This window comes from Chiloscyllium punctatum, chromosome 48 (genome assembly GCF_047496795.1).
Source record: "Chiloscyllium punctatum isolate Juve2018m chromosome 48, sChiPun1.3, whole genome shotgun sequence".
NCBI classification, from domain to species: Eukaryota; Metazoa; Chordata; class Chondrichthyes; order Orectolobiformes; family Hemiscylliidae; genus Chiloscyllium; species Chiloscyllium punctatum.
In genome coordinates this window covers 33240646-33248801 of record NC_092786.1, presented here as the reverse complement: position 1 = coordinate 33248801, position 8156 = coordinate 33240646, and the positions used below count along the sequence as shown (strand labels likewise).

Here is an 8156-nt window from a genome sequence, read left to right as displayed (position 1 = left end):
GGGGGGGGGGGGGGGTGGGGGCTTGAATGTATTTACAGCTTTCGAGACGCAGACACGTTCAGAATCTTAAAACCCTGCACGCATTTATTTATTTAAACTAGGCTGAAAGTTGCTTCAGACGATTCTCTCACCACCCCCCTCCTCCCACCACCCCATTTTCTCGAATTTCAAAGCCTCCCTACTGCGCTGTTACCTAATTAATGGTGAAACGCAACTAAAGCTAATTACTCAATAATTTTAAAGCAGTTAAGGCTGGGCGTTGGTTGTAACAAGATTCGAGTTGGTGAAGAAAAAAAGTTTGTGTGGCTGTTAAGCTCATTCAATATAATATGTATATATTTTAAAAGGTATCACTTGAATATTCTTTAAAGATCAGGTCTCGAAAAGGGTTTTCTTGAATTTAATTTTAAAACACGAAACGCAGGAGAATATGTGTGGTGTCTTTCAAAATTTGAGTTTGCATATATATTCCAATGCAAAATTCATTTTAATCCAGCTTTCAACTCAAAGATGATTGCCATTATATTCTCAACCTCAAAGGGACTGGGGATGCAATTTTGCAACAATTTGTATCATGGTTCTCGTGGGCTGATTTCAGTTGACAACGCGTGTGCTGGGTTTGAACTCTATAATTTGCTCTTATGTCCCCGCATTAGGAGCGTACAGCGAACTAATGAGCGCTTGCTTCTCCGAATGTCACATTTATTTATTTTCTTCTGCAGAAAGTTTGAGGAAAAGCGGTGGGCTTGCACAAAGTCCCAAACCTTCCTGGTAAAGCACCGGACACATCCACACACACACACACACACACATCCACACACTCCATTCCTCGATGAAGAATTTTTCAAAAAGGTGTAATCTGGAATGGTGTTGCGTTCTGCCAATTTTTATGATTATTGGTCAAACTTCCATTTTTGTGTAAGCATGGAACTACACACACACACACACACATACACACACACTTGCAGCCAGTCTTCATATGTGTAGACTTTTAACACTGATATTGCAACAAGAGGAACGAAACATGGACAAACAGAGCTGTCTGGATTTTAAATAAAGTGCAATTCTTCAAGAAACCTTCTGTTTCGGCTTGCAGCGATGGCAACATACCGCTAGCTAGGATTTAGTACATCTTGTACAAGTTATTTTTTTCTCTTTGCTTCCTTCCCCTACCCGCCCCAACCCCAAACCCCTTTCCATCCTCCCCGGGAGGTTGCCCATCTTCAGCAGTTTTACCTTTTGAGAGGAGATGGCATAGATCTCTTGGCAATGGAAGTGCTATTGATTCCATTATTAAGACGCAAGCAGACACACGCATTTTGCGTCCTTTGCAGACTAAAGAACTGGCGTTAAGTTTATTTTTTAATTGAGAGCCGTAAACTGCAGTAGAAGGGGAACATTGGGCGCTACAATTCTCGGCCTTTTTAAAAAAATCTGAGCACTCAGATGCTATCCCACCTGAGGTGTGTGATTGAAAACGACTCTTCCGTCGTGCCAAAAGAGGCTGTTCATTCATATCCCTATATATATCTGTTAGCAGTTTGATGCGGTGAAGCACTTTTTGGAAGCAAGATAACCCGATTACCACTGACCTGTGCCTTTGATACTCCAATTCTAAGTTTATGTAATCAGACTCCCCACGCTCTTTCTAAAGTCTTTTAATAAATGTCTATTAAAACGCCACAAAAACGGGATAAATTTACTGTAGCTGCCGCTTTACAGGAAATAAATGCTAATGATAGATTTACCACCAGGGATTCGCCTTTAACTCCACCAGACTGCTGTTCGCGGCCCAGTCCTCTACAACTCAAAGCTTCTACACTATTTATTTTCAGTTCAAATTGACATTTCTTCGGAGGGGAATTAATTTATTGACAGCCCCGCGAAATAATGTTTCCCCTCTCTACTCCTCCGATTTTTTTCTTCTTCATAAACGAGTGATTTGCGAATTCCTTTGTGCAAACTTTTTTTGCAGGCTTCATTGAGATGTCTCTGTTCTGCTTGTCTGTCAAGTTATCTCTGTGCACACAAAGAAAGTGCTTCTAAATGGACTTAGTGCTCAGCGTGTGTGCTCTCTAAATGTTAGAAAATTGTGCCATCTACCCGTTATCCACAGAATTGTCACTTAAGGACCTACTTCGAGTTTCAACCACAAGTTAAACACGACAGGAACAGTACTGATTCAAAGTGAAGGAAGGCTATATTATCTTAATACTTGCATTCAGACAGAAGTTAACTGATTCACTTTATTTCCTCCTGTTTATCATATTAATAATTTGCAGTTGGATTAAACCCGTCCTATCTTTCCCACCTGTTAGCCTGAAATTTAGCAACCAATGTTTGAGATCCGTGTAAATTCTATAGATACTTGAACACCACTAAAGGCCCAAAGAAGGCAATACTCTTAATACCGCATTTTGCCCCATTATTTGTACGACGGGGCATCACTGATTTGTTTCCTCGGGGACAAAAAGGCCCCTGTCTTAAAAAAATAAGTCTGGTGTCTTCTGACAGTGAGTAAGATGTGCACGCACTAACGGAATCATGCACAGTTGCACACACAGGAATACAGTTTGCAGATGTGAGGGGATAAAATCTGCCATACCCACTAAACGAGAATTTAAACAAATCATCCATATATTATCAGAAGTATTTCCCCGTTTCTTTGAATTATAGAATATTTGCTCGGGCACTTAGTTATTTATTCCTCTGATGAGAGGAACTCTCCGACGTAGATTGAATGGTGTCAGACACCAACATCGTTTTGTTTCGCGTAGGAACTGATGTCAATGCATGGACAAGTGCACTGAGCCGAGTACATTAATAAGCTTTGTAACTTCGGTGCTCCGGTTTGAAAATTTCGTTGCAAACACCTAGCCACTCGCAGGTTTTCCCCAAGACTGGCTCGAGGGTTTAGGAACCGTTCCTCCAAATTTCACTCGTTATTCCCAACACTTAACTGAAATAACTCAAAGTTGATAATGAAACAGACACACGGGGTTGGACGGGACTTTACAATCAAACAAGCATTTTTTTTCTGATTGCTCGACGAGATTATGTGAATGATTCGGAAAGACAGCCTAGGTTGTTAACAAAAGTTGCTGGTTGGTGGGTAGCTGCGTGCTAGAGATGAGGCTGATTATATCATTGCTACGCACCACAAATGAGACGTTCTGGGATCTGAGGGTCAACCATCGATCCCTTCCTATGTAACGAAAGGACGGGTTAATTTTCTCTCATTAGCATTCCCATTGCACCAACCTACAGATTGACAACTAACACATCTGCTCTATGCTTATTTTTCTTTAAATAACGCCTTTCCCAAATTACAAAACACTAGTCTTATCTGTTTTTGTGTGTAGTCTTTTATATCGTGGAAAAAAAAACGCACTAAAACACCCGGTCATTCCCCCTCTTTCCAGTCAAGCATTTGTCTCAATTCCACCTTCTTTTTTTTTGTTTTATTATTTCTTTTTCGCCCCTTTTCTCTGCCCTCCATCTTCGACGTCCAACCACATTCTGTCTTCTCCTCACACCCTCACCCTTCCTCTCTCTCTATAACCCAGCGCCTTGATGTTTTGTTTGCCCTGTGAAATAGACGAGGTTTCGTCGGCACCAAAGTGGCAAAGTTCAGATTGAGGGAGAGGGTGAGAGAGAGAGAGAGAGAGAAAAAAAAATCTCCATCCAGACGAACAAAAGGATGCCTGGGCTTGGAAACTATAGCATGGATATGAAAACCGCAGTTTCGACTGGTGTGTGTATGCGTGTGTGCGTGTGTCTGTGTGTGTCTGTATGTGTGTGTGTGTCTGCGTGTATTTTAAAGGTTTCTTTGAACTGCCTTTGTGCTGAGTCGGCGCTGCTTCTTGCCAATGCAAGTCACGGTCATACGAACTTTGTGTTAACCTTTTATGTCGAATGAATCTTTTCATTTGGAAAGCCATAAATCTCATTCCGTAGCTCCTTTTGTGCAGCGCACTACGACTTAGTAAGCCAAGTGTGCGTTCAACAACAACAACAAAAAAAGTAGGAAAACAAAAAAAAAGTTGCAACCGATAGAAAGTATAACTTTAAAAGCAAACAAACACAATCAGATTCCAGTGTAAAGTGCGGGACTGGCTGTTCACAGGAGGCGTCGTGGAAGCAATCGAAGTGGAAACGGAGCGCACACAGTCACAGTAAGCAAGCTATTTTCTAAAAACCTCCTTCAAGGTTTACATGGAGACGATGATTTATCGTTTCGAAACGGTCATTATTTTGGTGAATTTCAAGTAGTTAGGACCTGCTGTGAGTTGAGCCGAGTGGTTAGAGACGGGACGAAGGACTGTGAGGATGTGAGAGAGAGTTACAGAAAATAGGAAATACTTAAATAAATGGTCATTTGAAAAGCAGGCTTGTAAACCAGGTGAACAGCTACACGCACACGCAAAAAAAAGGAATCTTTTAGCTGAAGTTTATGTCGAACTGTCAGCAATTGGGGAGGGGGGTGGATTGGGGGAAGAGCCTGTAAATGCTGTGCATGCGCGAGAAGGGATGAGTAGATAGAGAGAGAGCGGGGGAGAGAAAGTTTTATCATTAAAGGTCTGGCCTGCAAAACTCTCCGACTCCAAATGGAAATATCAGGATCCCATTAAACCATGACTGTTAGATTGGTTATTCCCGTACTGTGATGAATTTGTGTGTTTTATTCTTGTAAGTGAGTCTTTTTTTGTGTGGGGTGGATTTGGTTTTATTTTAAAACTTATCATTGAGTTATTGGTGTGTGATTGCCCGTTCGTTCCGTACGTTTGGAACCTTTTGTAATACTTTTAAGCATAAAAAATGTTATTTAGACTGCGTGTGGACTATCCGTTGCTTCGTCCGGTATTCCAATCACTATCTATTTGTTCCCCTTTCCCTCCCTTTTTTTTCATCTCTCTCTCCTCCTTTGCTTTCTTCTCTTTCTTTTCCTACCTGCGAATGTTTCATTATTAATACGTTCTCCCAGTCCACAGTTACAACACCTCCCCCCACCCCCATCCCTCCTCCCACCATCACCACTCCCGCCCTAGTTGAATCTTTCTATCATTGGGCATCATTGCGGGACAGCTGTGTTTATCACTATCGGTACAGGAGGGATCATTCGTCTCTCAGTCTTCCGCTCAGAGCGTTATTAATTGCCACTACAATGCTGGTGATTTTTAACTAATAACAAAGTTGTAAATTAACGCGTTCCTTCAAATATTACTAATTTGTCAACACTGATTGATTTGACTCATACTCCGCTGGTGTGGATAGTGTTGCAACCACGATATTGACTGTGTGACCATTAATGCAGATTGGCAGCTTTCTGTGAGGGCAAACTTAATGAAACATTTTTTTTGTTATTGCTGTTGTTAGTGGAATTATCACTGCAACCTTTACTTAAAAATCAATCGCAGAGTTTAAAAAATGCTGTTACAACTGAATGTAAAATGTCAGTGTGTTCTGCCTGTCTGTCCACTACAGTGAGTGGTACAGTATAGCATCTATTAGAGTCCCATATTTATTTGTTCAAGTCAACATTTTCATAGATACTTCACACGTCACTCGCCTTGATCAACGTACCTTCCAATCTGTTAATTATTTTAAGAAATCACCCGAGGTGCAGTGCCGAGGTGCTGATGCTTCAATACGGCATGTAGAACACCTGGAAGTCAAGAGAATACTGTTAAACTTCGACCTCTGGTCCTCTGTTTTTTTTTCTCTTTCGGGATAAAGCCGGAGAGAGAGCGATTTCAATCGTCTCAAAGGATGGTTAAAAAGCCTGAAAGAATAGCTCGCTCTGATGATGAACTTACTGCCAGCGTTAAGCCTTTAAGCCCTTTGGTGGATTCTGACACTTTTCTATTGGAAAACAGTAACTAAGATTTGCAAAGTTCCCTCGTTCTATGAACATCTATTGTTTCATCCTGTTTCCAGCGGCCTCACTAGGGTCTGACAATCTATTATTTATATACATATGTAGTGTATCCATTTTTTATTCCTGATTGCTTCAAAACTAAATATAGGAATTCCATCTCACACGAATTTGGTGATCCTGCCGTATTAAGTAGAAACAAGCAGCAGTCTATTTTATTTACTTTGTCAATCTCCAGATTAAAAGTACAAACATGCTGTGCGAAACTAACTTTCTGCAGAAATTAAATTTAAATGGAAGTTGCAACCTCAATGGGACCTATGTATATATATATATATATGAGGAATTCAATCTACCGAGTATTGTGACTCGTCTTTAAATAGGTTGTATTTGTGTGCATGAAACCTTTGTCTGGGTTTAGGAGCAAAGCTTTTCAAGCAGACCTAGCGATAGTTCAGGGTCACTGGCAATTTACTGTCCCATTACTTTAAAGCCTGGCACCCCGAAACTATTCAAGAAATAAGAAAATTGGAACGACTTCTAAATACTACCTTGACGATCTTCTCTCATATAACCTGCTGAAGAATTCGGTTCATTTGAACGGAAATTATATCGAGACATTTCAGAGACACAAATGGCGTTTATTGGGCGTTCACAGTATGAATGGAATATCTGGCTATGTCATGGAGCAGAACTCACACAAAGTGCACTTCAACAGTAAACATTTTTTTTCAAAGGCATGAATCAGGGAAACATGTTTAAGTCTTTGTAATAAAGGTGCTATAAAATGTGTTTCAGCGAGTTGCTGTTGCATTCTTTGCACTTCATGTGCAACTGGCTATATAATAACACCAAGGAAAAGTCGGCTTCACAAACATGTATTGGTCTAAATGATGTCCTGATTTATCGAGGCAAATTTATTTATTATTAAAACCATAATCCTTAAGCACAAGAACAGCTTTAAAGGACTCGTCTACTTCTGAATGATCTGGTTCGTTTCTCCGTCTTGGTTTAGTACTGAGGGGTAAAAAAAAATCATGCAGCAGAAAGTTTAGACTTCTATTATCATTTATCTATTATCTATTAGCCTGAGAGTCAGAATAAGGAACCATATGTGAAGTAGCAAGGAGTTAATCCTTATATCATCAACTCAAATTTGGTTATTAAATCGGTGGCCAGCAATAATTTATTTACAGAGTGAGTCACATATCTTGTCTCTTGATGACATCTTCTTCGCCCACATCTGTTTACTGCCTCCCAATAACAAGCAGAATCTGTAAAACGTTTTTTTCCCTCCAAGTAAGTCACACTGAAGTCTTCGCGGATTTCTGTTTTACAGATTACGTACAATATAATCTTCAGTAAAATCATTGCCAAAATATGCAGAATACTTATTAGAAAGTGTGACAAGCCGTGAAAGTGTGGAAGTGCATCTGCTGGTGCCTTGATTGTAGAATCACAATTAAATACATTTCATATTTCCAAGTTCTAATTGAAAATTGCATGTTAACTACAGCAACCAAATGGGGCTGAAATTATATCTGCGATTCTCCCGAATTATAAAAAAAGGGTAATGTTACAATGAAGTACCAAATTAATTTGGTACAGTTAACCGATACTAATTCCCAAAAATAGCCATTACTACAGATCTTGATAAATATTGCAGAATAGGAAAGAAAAACAGGCGGTCATTGAAATCACTGAATGCCCTTTCTAATTAGAACCAGTGCTATAAGGTTATATTTAAAACATTTAGCCCCCAGTACAGTATTACTTATCGTAGCTTTAGACTGACACACTGGTTTTTAAGGCTCAAGCAGCGACTAATATTTACGTGTATATTTGTAGTCATTTATTTGGCAATACAAAATCTGATTCGATTGTTAGGCAGATCATTTTATTGTATCAATACCTCACCAGGCACGATTTCTAAGCGATTAAAAAATGGCGCTCTGTGGCAGGTTATCAACTGCCGCCATTCTGTGGACGCGGATAAGTGGGACTGTTTATTAGAAGTATTAATAAATAATTCTGGCTAGCATTGTTCGGTGTTTTATCGTTATTCTCAGATTTTATTAAGACGAAACAAAAAAAAACTGCGTTGGAATTAAAGCTGGTGGAACAACATGTATCTGCCGAGCAGTTAAAAACAATTTCATTTATTGGGTATTATGCCACTCTGCCGATATATCAAGGAAATAGTCAGGGCAGGTTATTTGCTTTGATAAATTGACCGCGCTGAGCAGCTACCCCAGTAGACTGGCCTACATAGTTTCAGCAT

The 8156-nt window shown here is 39.9% G+C and overlaps 1 long non-coding RNA gene across 1 annotated transcript in view; it reads left to right on the top strand.

Moving 5' to 3' along the window:
- Positions 1-3697: 3697 nt before the first annotated feature.
- The window catches only part of LOC140468872 (uncharacterized), a 28185-nt gene continuing 23726 nt past the window's right edge, over positions 3698-8156 (top strand). Inside the window, exon 1 of the long non-coding RNA XR_011955860.1 lies at positions 3698-4175. This is a non-coding gene — a long non-coding RNA (uncharacterized lncRNA). The remainder of the gene's footprint in view (positions 4176-8156) is intronic.